The sequence below is a fragment of the Lissotriton helveticus genome, chromosome 7 (assembly GCF_964261635.1).
Source record: "Lissotriton helveticus chromosome 7, aLisHel1.1, whole genome shotgun sequence".
Classification (NCBI taxonomy): domain Eukaryota; kingdom Metazoa; phylum Chordata; class Amphibia; order Caudata; family Salamandridae; genus Lissotriton; species Lissotriton helveticus.
In genome coordinates, this window is record NC_136068.1 from 1935511081 (window position 1) to 1935528801 (window position 17721).

At 43.4% G+C, this 17721-nt stretch overlaps 1 non-coding gene across 1 annotated transcript; it reads right to left on the reverse strand.

Moving 5' to 3' along the window:
* Positions 1-1646: 1646 nt before the first annotated feature.
* On the reverse strand, positions 1647-1799 carry LOC144771150 (5.8S ribosomal RNA). The gene has a single exon (XR_013599151.1). It is a non-coding gene; the product is annotated as a 5.8S ribosomal RNA (ribosomal RNA).
* Between the last annotated feature and the right edge of the window lie 15922 nt (positions 1800-17721).

A 17721-nucleotide genomic window follows, 5' to 3' on the forward strand; every position in this document is an offset into this window, starting at 1 on the left:
TAAAATGTATAGCTTTCCAGGATCAATTATTGCTTTAATACCCATTTCTACCATTAACTGGAAAGAGGTTGAAAGCACAAAAATAGCAAAAATAGGCTATGTCCCAGAAAATTGCCAAAACTGCTTAAAAAAATGTGGTTGTCTGATAAAAGTCAGCTTTTCCTGAAAGCTGGGAGGATGGTGACTTCAGCACCACAACCCCTTTTTTGATACCATTTGCAGGTAAAAAAACAGACACTTTCATCTTTATCCCTTTTTCCCCATCTTTCCCCAAAAACTAAACAAAGTTTCACTGTATTTTGGCTAATTTCTGGGTCTTCTCCAGTGGAATCCACAAACCCTGGGTACCTTTAGAATTCCAATGATGTTGGAAAAAAGACGCAAATTTGGCGTGGATACCTTATGTGGTCAAAAAGTTACAGAGGCCTAAGCGTAAACATCCCCAAATAGCCAAAAAAAGGCTTAGCTCAGGATAGGGAAGGCCTAGCAGCGAAGGGGTTAAAATATCAAATATAGAATTATTAACCTGCACAAAATGTCAACTACCAACGTACAGATTGCATGTGTGTTGCGGAGCTCAGCATGCGTCCTAATTTTTGGGATCCTTCTGAGTTTAAGTATAGGACTTCACGCTGGAAGGGTCTGCTTCCACTACAAATCCTCTATACAGCACAAACCCACCTCTGCACCATAGTGCGAATCGGTGCATCGTGCAAGGCAGTGTAATGAGATCACCAGAGCAGGACACGACCGCAGCAGCAGGTCAGTCTTAGCAGATACAACTCTGCACTGCTTTATTCCTTCTCACCTGTGCAACATAGCAGTAACTTTTACTGCTGCATTGTGTTTGCTGCAATTAGGTTTGATTCCTACATTCGCCCTGCACAGACATTGCACTGACTATAATTCATTTACTCCGGACACACTGCATCAGGTACACTACTAGATAAAAGAGGGGGGTCTTCAGCTCCCTGTCCAGACTGTATAACACTAACCATTGCCTTCAGATGAAGTTTAATCCCCTCCGTATTATGAGACTACATCAAAATTACCCGTAGAAGAGTTTGGATTCATCCTCTGATTCATTCTCTGATTCCTTCTCTGAGCCCTCCTCGATGCCATCGGAGCCTTCACTGATGCTCAGGATACTCAGAGGAGTATGAAGCATTGAGAGGTATTCAGGTATGAGTTGCGTCTCTTGAGCTGCTAGGGAGGATATATATAACAGATACAGATACAGGAAACTCCACTTAGAAAGTGCTGATGGCAGCATTCTGCAATCTGTGTGTGAGGAGAGATGAATGATGGGGGTGCAGATCCAGGTGTCACTGTGCACCGTATGTGTGTATGTATGTGTGCGCTTGTGTGTGTCTTTTCTACTTAAGGGGTGGGCAGAGAACGTCTCTCCACCAGCGGAGGGGATTTAGTCAGCCACAACCCCCCGCCCCCAGGCCCAGTCCCTTCTTCTGAACCTAGTCAGGTCGGGTGAGCCTGCCCTGTCCCCGATGGACCCCCGTTCCCATCAACTGGACCCTCGGATGGCTTGCAGGACCGGGGGGCTCCCGCACCCCAGGGACTGCCGGCTGGAGCTCAAGCCCCGGTCTGACCTTGTGGTGGAATGAAGGGAAGCACAGCTAACCCTGCGATGGCCCTCAGACAGGCATATCCCCAGGAGGAACCCGGCCCGCAAGGTGCGTTTGAAGTGTCGATGATCAATGAGTCCTGAAATTCATACTAATTGTCGCAGCTAGCTGCGTTCTTCATTGACGTGCGAGCCGAGTGATCCACCGCCAAGAGTCACAGGCAACTTTTTGAAAACGTTCACCACCGTCCGTGCGGCAAGACGACCCGGGCACCCTGTTTCAGCCCTGGCTGAGATTGGGGAGGCCAATGTGCCCTCATCGGAACTTTCAGGGCAGCCCGTGCATCTGGTCGCACTATTGGAAAGCATTGCACGTGACCAGATGGCCGAGGGGGAATGGCAAACCAGAAAGCCAGGCCCAAAGGATGCCAATCGGCCTGCCTGAGCCTTCGTAGGAGGGCTCTCACCTGCCCTTCAGAGGGCTTGGGCATCTGTGCCCAGGGGCTAGAACACCCTGGCTGGGTTTTGGGCCCAGGGCTGTGGATGGGGTTCCATGATTAACCTCCACACAGGGGATCCCCCAAGCACCTTGATAGGTGGGCAAAGCAGGAGGGAGGCCTGCCCGGGCCCGACGGACCCCCGTCCTGGGACCATGGTGGAGCAGGGGGATGGGGCCCAGCCAGAGGTCCCATGCCAGCATGTGCAGAGGAGGCCTCCCCAAGTCCCGCGTCCCGAGCGCCTTGCCACGGGGTAGGCCTGAGGATGGAGCCCGGGGTGGGGAGGGTACCCTCCACCTCAGGGCCACCAAGGGCCCCTGCCGAAGCTCCTGAACCCAAGCCAAGCTGGGGAACGCCCGACAAACCCTGGGCCCATGGCAGAGTGGAGGATGGAGCCCAGTGTAGGGAGCACCTGGACAGGGTTCTCGGGTTTGGATGCCCAAGAGAGGCCTGCCCGGGGCCCGATGGAGCCTGTCCCAGGTACTTTGCCACTAGGCCGGCCAGAGGATGGAGGCCCGGACAGGGGGGGAGGTTTTTGCCCAACCCTAGCCCATCTGGCTGCCGGATGAGAGCCCCCAGCCTGTGAGAATTTCCGGCGTACCCTGTGCCTCGTAATCTGGAGGAAGGGTACCCCCTTTTCTGGTAACCCGTGCGCAGCACAAGACTGAGGGGACCAAGCGCAAACGCGTCCAACCTCCTGGAGCCCTGGCTGGGATTGGGGAGGCAAACAAGCCCTTGTCGGGACTTCCAGGACAGCCCAGCCATCTGGTTGCCCCATTGGAAAGCAACTTAAACCGCACCACAGGGTGTGTATGCACACATGTGAACTCAGGCCCACCCCCTCCCTTCACCACTGTGCAAACACGCCCTGTAGTGCGTTTTAAGGTGGGGGATTAACTCCACGTGAAAACTGAGGGTCCCTGAGTGCCAAATAGCCCAACAGGTATCTCCAGTATGCGTCAGGGAGCTGCATTGCAGACAGGTGTTCAGAGGCCACACCCCTTTTTACACCTCTCTGCAATGCAGCTCTATGGCGCTTATTGGAGATTCCTAGTGGGCTAGTTTGACCTTAGGGGCCCTTAGGATTGAAGGAGACTTAATCTCTCAACTTAGAACGGCCACAGGGCATGTTTACACATATGGTGAAGGGAGGGGACGGGGCCTGAGGTGATGTGTGCAAAAACCCCCTGTGGCGCGTTTTAAGTTGGGGAAAAAAATCCCCTTCCATCCTGAGGGACCATGGGGGCCCAGTAGCCCACCAGGTGCTTCTAGGAAGTGCCACTGCGCTGCGTTTGAGAGAGGTGGTGCACGCCATGCCCCTTTTTACATCTCTCTGCTACGCAGCTCTGTGGCGCTTACTAGATGTACCTAGTGGGCTAGTTTGACTCTAGGGACCCTCAGGAGTGAAGGGGAATGATTTCCCCAACTTAAAACGCGCTAGAGGGCGTGTTTGCACAGTGGTGAAGGGAGGGGATGGTATAGGAAAGTGGCTCTATATATACTGGACCAAAGTAAAATCAGCCGAACTACGAATTTCGATTTACTCACCTGTTATCAGGAGAGACCTCAGTGCTGCATCTTTGAGCCCAGTACTGATCCTGAAAAGTAATTCTAACCATACTTACCAGTAACTTGAATTTTCTTCCATAGGCTAAAATTGACTGGTTTCACTTGGAAATTCTTCTAAGTGTGGAGTTTTGGAACTTTAAAATATTCACCTAAAATCATCCGAACAATGAATTCCAATTTACTCACCTGTTATCAGGAGAGAACCCAGTACTGCATCTTTTAGCTCAGCACTTTCCCTGAAAAGTAATTCTAACCGTACTTACCAGTAACTTGAATTTCCTTCCATAGGAATCCATTATCTGGTTTTCACCAGAAAAGTTCTATGTGTCGATTCTCACAAACAACAAATATTCCTTAAAAATCACCTGTATGACTTAAAAGCATTTTTTCAACTGTTTTTAGGAGATGCACCAGTGCTGGATCCAGGATCCACCACTGAATAAGAAAAAGTAACGATAACACTACTTATCTGCTGAGTGAATTTCCTTCCATAGGATAACATTGGTGATTCTATGTGAAAATTTTCTGTCAACTTTTAAAATACAATAATATTCCTTAAAAATCACTACTGTAACCAAAACACTTTTACTCAACTGTTTACAGGAGATGTCCCAGGACTGAATCTAGGATCCAGTTCTGTGGTTAGAATAGTAGTCCATAAAGTAACTAATTGCATTTAACTAGAAATTCACATTGAGCTCAATGTTGCATTGTGTTTGAAATTGTGTTGCCCATTGCAACAACTGTAACTACTGTACTTAAAAGTCTATTGCTTATTTGCAAAGTATTTAAACTCAATTAATTCATTCTGAGAAAGTATATATTGTAATGTAATGTATAATGTAATTATAATGTAATTTAAAAAACTAAAATATCTAAAAACAAATAGTTTAAAAAAATGTAGTAAATCAGTATAAAAAAATATATAACAATTAATATATTTAAAAATTGTCATTTACAAAAACTTTGAAATTCACTGGAAAAAAACATAGGCTTCAGACATGTTATAGTTAGGAATTAGCATTTAAAAAACCTTTGAAATTCACTGAAAAAAACATAGGTTTCAGACATGTTATAGTTATGAACTAGCATTAAAAAACCTTAGACACGTCTCTGATACCAACCGCCCCCAATTGGGGGCGATTGGTATCAGAGACGCGTAAACAACTGGATCGCTGTGAGTGCCTCCATCTGACTATGGTGGGAAGATGCAATGTTCTTAAAATGTTGATCTTGCCCAGAATATTATATTTTTTTAGGGCAGTGCCTTTGGAGACTCTGCGAAGTAGTCTTGCTTTGTTGCAATCGATATGTGCCAGATTTATATGGGCCAAGGGCAAAGCACGTAGAGCAATGCAGTATATGGTCCTACCTAGGGAACAGGGGGGTTGGGCTGTTCCAGATTTTACGTTGTATTATTACGCATGTATGATGCAGCATATGAATATACTTTTGACTGGTGCTGAATCAGCAACCAGGGTGGAATCCCCCTCCATTTATCAAATGTGGCTAGGCTGTGATGCCAAAAATCGATTGTTTATTAACGTGGATAGGAGTTACTACAAGCGCACTCGGTTCAAGGTTATTATCGCTGCTTACAAAGTATGGACAGTGGTTAAAAAAAGTATGGGGTGGAGACGATATCTTGGTATACGCCTTTAACAACAACTATCCTTTTTCTATCAGTATTTTGGGACCGGTTGATGTGTAAATGGCGGGACAAAGGGGTATGTACAGTTAGTGATTTATTTCTGGTGAATGACATGAAATCTTTCGACCAATTAAGTGATCAATTCCGTTTACCGCGGGCTGACTTCTTTAAATATTTACAAATTCGTGATTATTTTTCAAAAACCTGATGGAGAATTGAAGCTAATCCTCTTGTTGAGGCTGTCAGGAAAGGCTCACAGATTGGCACACTGTATACCTTAATGTTGGATATATTAGATAACGATTTGGAAGCTCAAAATCATAAATGGGACAACCGATTGGGCGGTCAGGGTATCCAACTGGAGACTTCCTTAGAGCTGGCTGGACGATTATTCATGTCAGCAAATTTGCACGCCCAACATTTTAAAACAGCGTCCTATTTATATTACACGCCAGCCACATTGTCTGCGTGGGGTTGTGTAAATGGGGCTAAGTGTTTTCGCTGTGGGACCGAAGCTGCTGATATTGTGCATGTATTTTATTCATGTATTGCGCATTAGCCATGTTTACAGGACATATAGAGAAATTTCTGGCTGAGATTTTGGGGGTACCAATACAATTATCCGCCACTCAGGTTCTGTTGGGGGTTGAAAGGGGATCGACAGCTGATACTTTACCCATACATTCTGTATATTTGATTTTTCTTGTTATGGCCTTTGCAAGGCTCTGCATCGCATCAATGTGGCTACAAAAGGACCACCCGTCCTTTGAGTTATGGAGGGCAAGGTTTCTGTCAACTTTTAATTTGGAATATAGTCTTTCTGCCGTGAAAGGCAGACGAAAAAGGAAACTAGATTGCCAGATTTGGGGGGCAGTTATGAATTACATGGAGGAATAAAAGTAGTACCTTGTGCTTTCATTATATCTCCCTCTCTTAGTTAGAATGATTGTATTTCTGTTTTCCAGATAGAAGCAGTTATAACAAGATTAGTTGCGATTAGTTTTTGTAATTATAGGCAATGGACAGTCGGGTTGATTTGTAATTTTGATATGTTGTATTGTTTTTTCTTTCTGTCTTCGCTGTGAATTATTTGTTCTTTGAAAGAAATTATGTTATCTAATTTGTTAAATTTATGAATGTATTTGTACTCATGGACTTTAATAAAAATACATTTAAAAAAAATAAAAAAATAAAAAACCTTGGAAATTCACAACCATAGGTTTCAGGGGTGTCATAGTTATGCTGGACATTTCACTCGTACAAAACCATTGAAATTCCTCAGTTATAGTTAGGTCTACCAACTGTAACTCGTGCGCCTGCAATCCACTGCTGCTGATGTCACATATTACATCATTCATGACATGGTCAGTGACATCACTGAGGACATCATTGATGACATCTCAAATGACATCACTGATGACATCATCCATGTGAAAATCTGATACACCTCATCATACACTAGTATAACCTTTCAACACTCATTATAAAATATGGAGTACCATATTTGAAACCATTGACACACCAATACAAGTTTCTAAAAACCCATTCAGGGATTCCTAGATCTACACAGACATCTAAACACTTACCTATAGATTCACTTATACATGCTGACAAAGATCAATAGAACACTATCAAATATACTTATACACCTACATCAACATTATGCACCAACGTATTCATCCTACTCACTTATGCAAACCATTGATCATACTTACATTTACTCAGCTACACACTTATACCAACACCACTTCATTTATTCATACTTAGTGTATTATAAAATCACTATTACAAGTATATGCTTATCCATACAGTCACTTGTACAATCACTGAGTCTTATGTATACTTATTTATATACAAAAACTGTCACATACACTGCCTTTTAAATTTCTACTTTGTTGGACATGTATCATTGTGCAATATATTTACTCATCACTACACCCATAAAGACATTCACTCACCCAAAGAACTGTTTCTACATACAGTCTTAACCTAATATACCTACTAAATCAACTATTTACACATCTTTGGACAGTCACACACCTCCCACCCAACCACACATACATTCACTCTCCCATACAAATACTCTCTTAACTAATCAATAACTAATATAGACTTTCACATAGCTACTAACCAACCTATGCAGTAGGTTACACAACAAGAGACAGAGTGATACAGATATTCACACAGTTTAATCACTATCCCACATATTTAGTAAGACACTTTAAATTAGTTACTTAAACAGTCAATCACACTGCTAGTAAATCCTCCATCTAGAGATCCATACTTCCACTCATTCTTCAATGCACATTGCTATATATATAATACATATTTAAATATTGACCCAAACCACATTCACTGGATGATGTCCTCAGTGATGTCAATTGAGATGTCATCAGTGATGTCATCAGTGATGTCACTGACCATGTCATGAATGATGTAATATGTGACATCATCAGCAGTGGATTGCGTGTGCTCGAGTAATAGTTAGCAGAACTAACTATAACGGAGGAATTTCAATGGTTTTGTATGAGTGAAATGCCCAGATAACTATAACACCCCTGAAACCTATGGTTTTTTCAGTGAATATATATATATATATATATATATATTACCTACTGGCGGTCGTCAGTAGGTAGTTATAGTTAGAACATGGTTACCATAGGAAAATGGCAACATTCTATTCCCAATAACTTTGGCGCCGGTTAAAGAATCTTCGCGAAAATTTGAAAACTAATTCTTCGTTGATATCAGCTCCTATGTTTAAAGTTTGGGGGTGATTCGTCAAGAGGGGGCCAAGAAAAAAGGGGGGTCCCAAAACGTGTTTTCTCCGTGTTAATTTCCGTAGGAAACGTTAGACAAGGCTACAGGTCGAACGGGTGAACGGAATTACCCCAAATTTGGCAGGGAGAAGGGTCTTGGTCTAGAAAGCATGCTTTTGTTTATTTGGTGTAAATTCATTCAGTAGTTTTTGAGAAATATCGAAATTTACAGATATCGATATTTGGGAATTCTGCCATCTGATTGGCTGAGGCGTTACGAGCACGAGCTTGCTGCTTATTGGCTGTGATGGTGTTGCAACTAGGAAGTGTTGGCCGCCATTTTGGGATTCCTTTGAGGCGAGTAAGGGGAAAAAGGGTGAAAAAAGTAGGAATGGAGGGTAGGAGCACTTTAAGCTTTGTGGGGGAGTGCAAAGCGAAGTAGTCACTCTTACCGGTCTGAAAGTGCGGTGTTGCTCACAGTGACATGATGATGATATGATATGGTGCTACACTCGGGTATGAAACTGAGATTCTAAACGGTGAGGTCATTGCTGCAAAGTGATGTGGTCTGGTGTTTGCAGCATACATGTGCAAGTAGTGTTAGTAGGCGTTTATACCATACAAGGAGTGTTGAAGAGAACCACTGACCGCTACTGTGTGTTTATAGTATAGCGGAAGCGGGTAACGAAGTATTTACGCCTACCGGTGTGAAGACTTGGGAATCAAACCAAACTGATTGCTGTAAAGTGATGTGCTCTGGGCATTGTAGGATACTAGCCGCTGTAGTATAAGTGTGTAAGTAGTGTTAGTATGCGATTATAATTTATAGGGAGTGGGAAGCAAACTACTCACCCCTACTGGTGTGAAGACTCAGGGATTAAACCGTGAGCCCACACTGTGAGCTCATTGCTTTAAAGTGATGTGCTCTGGGCGCTGTAGCATACCTATGGAAGAAGTTTTAGTTTACGTTTATACAAAATAGGGAGTGAGAAGCAAAAAACGTACCCCTACCGGTCTCAAGACTCGTGGATAAAGCCATGAGTTCATTGCTGTAATGTCATGTGCTCTGTGTAGCATTCCAATGTAAGTCATAGAAGAATGTCAGTATGTAATTCTACTAGAATCTAAGTATTTAATGTTAGAATGTAGGGCTGTCATGAGGGGAACCTTGCAGAGATTGTACACGGTGCTGGAGAAGACGGTTGCCTTGCTGTCTGCTCCTGTTGGTGTTTTTTTCAGGTGTCTTGTTTTCTTGTAATAAATCTACTTACTGGATCCACTGCTGTCTGCCTCTTCACTACGTAAAATTGGCGACGAGCGGAGAAGTTAAAAAGAAAGCACCACTCAGCAATATTTCAAAATTGCTTGGGTTGTGCTGAAGACCTGTTTTAATCGTGTTGCTGTTTCTACTCATGCCAGGGTCATCGGCTCATTGAACTGTCATCCGACTCCTGGTAAGATTTATATTTTGCTCTTCCTCTGCTTCTTCTGTACATTCTGGTCGCTGTACTACACGTGTGTAAGTATTGTTAGTATGCGTTTATACTAACAAGTGGATCATGGACCGAGGGAGGGCGGCATGTCAGGCGCAGGTCATACATTGTCCTGGGGTGTGCATTTGTGGAACATTTGTGTTTGCTATTAGAGGGCTGGTGCATGGCTTCCACCCTGTGATATCAAATACTTGTTTGACTACTTGAAGCGAGAAGAGTAAAACCTCTTATCGCTTTAATAGAGGGGATGCGGATGGTAAACATGGAGAGAAAAAAAGCACCAAAAAAAAGCGGGGTCCCCACCGTTCTTCTAAATGAGTCCCCTGGTGGGTAATGTTCCATGGCCAATCCATTATTATATTGCAGGGTCTCTGTAGGACTGGGGATCTTAATGTCACATGTAAATTAGGCGCAGAAGGCACACAGATGTTTTGCAGCCTAGGGGACCGCCACCTCACTGGGTATTGTTTACTAATTGTTCAGGGGGTTCGAGGCCAACTGAAGTCCAGGGATCACCACACTCCGGGGCTTTATTTACATATGCAGGGTGGGCCTCGGCAGTCCCTGAAGCCTCGGTGGTCCTGGGCAGTGCCTTATTTGATCACACGGGCAGTACTGCTGGTGTTATAAAGTGATACACTCATAGAACTCTTGCAGTTGTACAATTACCCAGGCTTCATTTGTCTAATAGTCAGTTAGATTATGTTTGGTAGGTGCACTCTAATATTAGATAACTTCCTTAAAATCTCTTATAAACAAATGATTTTCACAATAAATATTAGACAAGTGTTGTCAGAAAAAGAAGACCTACACACTCAGTTATTTATTTGAAAACAAAGTAACCTTTATTAAAACACAAATAAATAAAAATGTAACTTGAATAGAAGAAACAGTATAATAAAATGAGCGTGGGTTGGACTCCAGTGGAAGCAGTGTAGGAAACCTGCAAGACAAAAATGAAACATAAGTATGTGTGTTATGTGGAAGAGGTAAAGAATGGAAGTCTGAATGAAAGGACAATAGTGAGAATGGAAGAGAGGGGTAGTCGGTGGAAGGGAGAAGGGGAGGGAGAGTAAGAAAAAGAGAGGGAGGAGGAGACAGAGCGTCGGCCTACTGCACCCCGCCCTTAGTGTTTACCCTCCCGTCACCTGTTTGTCTAGGATGCTGGAATCGCGAGAAAGAGTGTGGTTCAGCAAGTCCTTAAAATGAAACACACGAGGCCAGAGATTATGGGCCATATTATCAAGGAACGGCGATAACATTATCGCCACTTTAGCGGCAGGAAACTGCTGTTAAAGCAGCAATAAGGGGTTGATAATATGCCCATGTGAATTCCCAGAGAATCCCAGGTTCTGGTGTGAACCTGGGCTTCTATGAGAATTTACAAGGGCATATTATCAAGCCCATTATAGCCTATTTAGCAGTAGTTTCCTGCCGCTAAAGTGGTGATAATGTTCACGCCGTTCTTTGATAATATAGTCCTACATTATTAGCTACGAAAAATCGCTTGCATGCACCTGTGCACCCAGGGTGCTGCACCCCAGCCCCTTCCCCAGTACTGTGCTCAATTGTAGTTCTTGCACGCCGAGGCTTCACTGCTCACCTGTCACCACCGCTGTGTCCCACGACGAGTTGGTGCAAGCTCCGAGTCCGGGGTACATTGTCTTGATACCACGATGGAAGGTGTCAGAATGCCCAGGGCATCATTGAGGGGTCAGCTCCCGCTCCGCCCTTCTTGAGGCAATCAATGGAATGTCTGAAAAGGGAGAAATAATTTAATGGTGGAAACGTCTGGAGGAAAATGAAGGGTTATTTTAAGCTTGATAGAAAATAAGAGTTGAGTGCATCCTTCTTTTTTGAAGTACGATCTACCAACTGTTAGTGGTAATCGTGGTTCAAAGAGGAGATGGAGTGCTCAAGAATTCACAATGTTAAATAATTATACATTATACAAATGTTTATATAGAAAGGAACAGAGCGCATGCTAGAGGCATAATGTACGCGTGTAATGCAGTGGTGGAAGCCTGTGTGCATGTACACTTAGTAACCAGCTCACTACAGTGTCCTAAAAGCAGACGCCATATGTTTGTAGGGTTAATCAACCAGGGGTTAAGCAAAATGACGGGAACCAGGTAGGGCCAATAATACAACATACACGGAAAGAGAACCTGGATTTCAACTCTCAGTTTTTTCAATATACCACACTATATTCTTTTTGTGGTTGGGTTATTTTATTCAACCTCTTATTTTTCTCAATATTTATTCTGAATAGGAAATCTCTTCTATTCTCAGAAGTACATATGATTTACACCACAACTACACATTGAATACAACATATATACATAACTTTGGACTAAATCAATTAAACGAAATGGACATACTTATATAAACAAACAAAATTGCTCCAAAATTGCAACATACAATACAACGCACTGTATTTCATTTATGCGTGTATAACCACATTTCTTTTTCGCATGTAAGGCAGGGCACCCGGGACTAAACTGATCTCCGGTGTTTACAGAGCGCAGTGAAGAGATTGGAACGGCGGAAGAGGAATCCGGCCGGGTCCTCAATTACTTGAGACAACACGGGGACGGGCTCCTGGGGCACTCAGAAGTAAAGAGGTGAGAAGACACCGCGTAATTGGCATAAATACAAATCTTTCATAGTGCAGGACATAGATTGGGCACTAATAAGACTGTTGGCATTTACAGAATAGGAACGGCGGAAGAGGAGTGAAGCCGTGTCCGAAGTGTCTTCATAATTAGATACAAGTATGCCGCTACAAAATAAGTCCATGCAATGTGAGAGAAGAAATAGGCTGTTGAAGGGAATATCCTTCCAATTATACATACTCTTTCTCCTACAGAGTTGCCCCCAGTCACCGGTCCCCCGTAAGACCACACATGTGGAAGAACCTGATTCAAATTACTGCAAGGTACGCTCTAATAAAACGCTCGCCAATAGATCTATATAATTGGGTGCAGAGGAGACGAGTACTCAAGCAGATATATATTTCTTTCAGATTAACTACGCTTTGGTCGCCTCCCTTGTTTTTGAAGTCACTACGCGTTCTCCATTTAAAAATTGCCCAAAAGGTACGACATGTAGCCATTAGGAACTGATGAAGGCTGGTGGAGACACCATTGCTGACTAGTGTTTATTTATTTACTTTATAGATTGCCCCATTATGCCCATAATAAGAAGCCCTGATGAAAGCCCGCGAAGAATTTAATTGTGGCTGGAAACGCGTTGGCATATTCTTAATTGAAGGCATATTCTTAATTGAATGAATTGATTTTATAAATAGGCAATTATCTGCTTTGTTGCTTTGTTGATGAATTGTATTGAGCAGCATTTTCTTTGAATCGAAAAAGAAACGTGGCTATACACGCATAAATGAAATGCAGTGCGTTGTATTGTATGTTGCAATTTTGGAGCAATTTTGTTTATATAAGTATGTCCATTTGGTTTAATTGATATAGTCCAAAGTTATGTATATATGTTGTATTCAATGTGTAGTTGTGGTGTAAATCATATGTACTTCTGAGAATAGAAGAAATTTCCTATTCAGAATAAATATTGAGAAAAATAAGAGGTTGAATAAAATAACCCAACCACAAAAAGAATATAGTGTGGTATATTGAAAAAACTAAGAGTGGGAATCCAGGTTCTCTTTCCGTGGACATGTTTGTAGGGTAGCTCTGCCCGCTGGCTCAGACCTACAGTATGGTCCGGCAGGTCCTTCAAATAAGACAGATGTGACTGAATGAGGTCAGAGATCACATCATTACGCACGGCAGCATCGCTTTTTCGCATGTGCGCACTCAGGGTGATGCACCCCACCCCTCCCGCAGCATCGCGCTCAACAGGTGTCTGTAGGGCAGCGCTGCCCATAAGCTCAGTACTACAGTATGAAACAGCAGGTCTTTAAAATGAGACAGAGATGTGACTGAGTGAGGTCAGAGATCACATCATTACGCACGGCAACATCGCTTATTCGCACATGCACACTCAGGGTGATGCACCCCACTCCTCCCGAAGCATAGCGCTCAAGAGGTATCTGTAGGGCAGCGCTGCCCGCTGGCTCAGGCCTACAGAATGGTCCAGCAGGTATTTAAGATGAGACAGAGATGAGACGGAATGAGGTCAGAGATCACATCATTACACACAGCAACATTGTTTGTTCGCGCCTGCGCAGCCAGGGTGATGCACCCCACCCGTCCCGCCGTACAGCATTCAATTGGAGGCCTTGTGCATCCAGGCCGCTCTGCTTACCTGCTGTCATTGTTGCGTTAGCAAGCACTACGGGCAGCAGTGCTCACAATTCAGATGGAGTGTTAATTTCAGGATAGTGTACACCTCACGAATCCCTTTCATGGATGAAAGGGATGTAGGGCTCACAATTTAGAGCCCGTGTTGATTGCCGGGATGGTGTACACCTCATAGATCCATTTTTTTATTGCACATTGTGATATGTGGCTGTATCACCTGAGGTAGTGTAGAAGAACTGGGAAATGTGACATCATCGTTATCCTATTTATACGTACGCAAAGTGGGCTGGGCTTGCGTATGCCAGGCCAGGCCAGCATAGGGTTGTGAATTACTATTTCGGGGACCTGGGCTTTGTTCAGTTCCTGTTTGGCCAGGAAGTTAATTTATGTTTTTTTTGTTGTAGTTTTGACCTCGCAGAGTGTGCAATTTAGATTAGTATAGCATGTGTCTGGAGGGCGGAAACTATTGTTAATGAGATGGTGTTTGAAAAGATTGAATGGTGAACATTACATGTCGTTGTCAATGTTGTGGATATGCGCAGACATGCATGTCAATGGTGTGCGGTATTATTGAAAGTGTTGCTATCGTAAAGTGTACACATATGAATGTGCTCAGATGGAGGGAGGATCAGCAGTGAGACTACGTCATACACAGTGATAACACTCATTACAGTCAAGCAATGCATGTCAAATGTGAATCTGAAAGTCTCACATATAACACACTACTATATTGGTAAAGCCTGACAACAGAGCGTACAGCAAAATAAATCTACACATTGCTGTTTACTGTTTATCACATGTGATCTAGGATGTACACTCTGCCCGTGGCTACTGATACTTCTTAGAGCCTCAAACGTTATAGTTAGTTGGACATTTGACCCATACAAAGCCAGAGAAATTCGCATATTATCAAAGATCGGTGTTAAAATTATCGCAGTTTTATCGTATTCGTAGCGTATGCTGAGAATGATTAGCAGTAGAAACTATGGTGCGATCACTCTCTCACTGTCAAATGAGAGCACAGGGCGAGCTATGAGAATAGTTAGAAGTGGTCACTTATTGGAGATCCGATTCAGCTGTGTGGCTTATTGTGCAATGTTAGCAGGCAATGCTTACATGATTACGGTAAATGAGCGTGTGGTTTGCTATAAAAAATGTGTGTTTACTCCTCTGCATGGGAAGCTGGATGTTTCGATCTGGCTGTCGATTCCGACCTTGAAAGAAGAGTCAGTGAAATGAGCCGTATAAGAGTGCTATTATTTTAAAAAGAGGTCGCTCTTACATCTGCTAGAGAAACATTTGTCCTTCATGTAGCAAACACCCGCACAGAAGTGACAAATGGGGGTGGGCTCGCACACTACTCACACATCGGCGGTGTCGCCCCTAAGGACTCTGGTCAATGTAGTAAAGTGTTCGCGATGCATCATCTTTCGATCTTCTGCTATCTTCGCTGTCTTCGCCATCCCTGGACACGTGTTTCGGGGTATTACCCCTCATCAGCAGGGATAGGCCATGTACTGGGGTTTCCGATGGCTGCCAATATCTGCCAGGTATAGTACCACTCAGGCGCGTAGGTGCGGGATCCCAGGCTCGTCAGCCCGCTGCTCAAGGGAGCTTTAAAGTTACAAATGGGGCTGGGGTCGCACACTACTCACACATCGGCAATGTCGCCCCTAAGGACTCTGGTCAATGTAGTAAAGTGTTCGCGATGCATCATCTTTCGATCTTCTGCTATCTTCGCTGTCTTCGCCATCCCTGGACACGTGTTTTGGGGTATTACCCCTCATCAGCAGGGATAGGCCGTGTACTGGGGTTGCCGATGGCTGCCAATATCTGCCATGTATAGTACCACTCAGGCACGTAGGTGCGGGATCCCAGGCTCGTCAGCCCGCTGCTCAAGGGAGCTTTAAAGTTACAAATGGGGGTGGGGTCGCACACTACTCACACACCGGCGGTGTCGCCCCTAAGGACTCTGGTCAATGTAGTAAAGTGTTCGCGATGCATCATCTTTCGATCTTCTGCTATCTTCGCTGTCTTCGCCATCCCTGGACACTTGTTTCGGGGTATTACCCCTCATCAGCAGGGATAGGCCAAAAGCTTTAACCCACTGACCGATATATATCAAATACTGTTTTTTAAAATGTATGGTTCTTTGCAGTAGGCATATTAACCCTCTGTGTTACTTTAGTTCAGTCACAGCTGCCACTGGACAAAACTCTCATGTCTCTCCAGCAGGGAAATTAATCACTGTTGTTATCTCGACACTTTTATTGTTCTTTGAAAACTGCTAATTAAACAAGATACTTTGCAGTGCTTTTAAAACTGCTGCCTGCGGACCCCCTGGGAATGTGTCAGGGACTCATGGGGGTCCGCGGACCACAGTTTGGGAAACACTGCTCTAAGGCAAAGAACCAATGAGTCACTGATTGCTAGTCTGGTAGGGGGTTTGTGTAGTAAGGTGGGCTTTGGTACACCGTAATTCACTGAGGTCCTAAGTCTTTATGCACAGTTCTGTGTATGAGCAGAATTCCTGGAACAGTAGTTACAACAAAAAAGGCTCGATAAAGGGCTTGCACTTTTCATTTGAATATAAAATAGAAGAATAGTTGATAATCACAGCTAAGGAATGCAGCAATTAGATGTGTGTATGTGTGGATGATGTGTAGATTGAGTGGAAGATGAAAAACTTGAAAAATAAGAAAGGCTGGAGAGACGTAACTACCCACTGCATTGTCAGTGAAGTGGATCTTTCGATTTCCAGGTCATTACACAGATAGGGTGTTGGATTCCACAGTGGGAGCAAGAGAAACTAGTACCATATCTAAGGAAGAAGGCTAGTGCATAAAGTACACACAGTTGGGCAGATTTACAAGGTCGTGGGAAAAATGATGCAAAAGGGGCACAAGGGGTTTGTAAACGTGCCGCAGTGTGTGGTACAAAAGACGCAGGAAAGGACGGAAGTGTGCAAATTACCCACTGCTATTCAGGGTAGTAGTTACCAAGAAGGCTGAATAAAGGGCCTGCACTTTGAATTTGAATTAAAGAAGAATAATTGATAAGCTCAGGCAAGAATGGTAGCAAGTAGGTGTGTGTATTTGTGGTTGTTGTGTTGATTGTGTGGAAGATGACTAAGGTGAAAAATTAGAGAGGTTGTAGAGATGCAAACTTTCCATTTCTTTGTAAAGGAAGTCGGTGTTTAGTTTTGCAGTGCATATACATATACACTGAAAAACCATAGGTTTCAGGCAAGCTATAGTTAGGAATAAGCATTTAAAAAACCTTAGAAATTCACTGAAAAAAACATAGGTTTCAACCACGTTATAGTTAGGAATAAGCATTTAAAAAACCTTAGAAATTCACTGAAAAAACCATAGGTTTCACACACGTTATAGTTAGGAATAAGCATTTAAAATACCTTAGAAATTCACTGGAAAAATCTGGCTTCACCCATGTTATAGTTAGCTGGACATTTCTCTCATACAAAACCATTGAAATTCCCCCGTTATAGTTAGTTCAGCTAACTATAACTCGCGCACCCGCAATGCACTGCTGATGACATCACATATTACATCACTCATGACATGGTCAGTGACATCACTCATGACATCACTGATGACATCTTAAATGACATCACTGATGACATCACTGATGACATGATCCTTGTGAAAGAGTGGCAGACCTCCTCTCACCCTAATATTACCTTTGATACACACATTCAAACATAGGAACTAACATTTTCAAAAAATGGAGATACCAATACCAGTTATAACAACTTATTTAGTAATTCCAGCATCTACATAGACATTCACTCATTCAGCAGTAGTTGTTTATAGTCACTCATACATGTACTCACTCATCATATGTACTCATACACGTATACATCCTATTACACACCT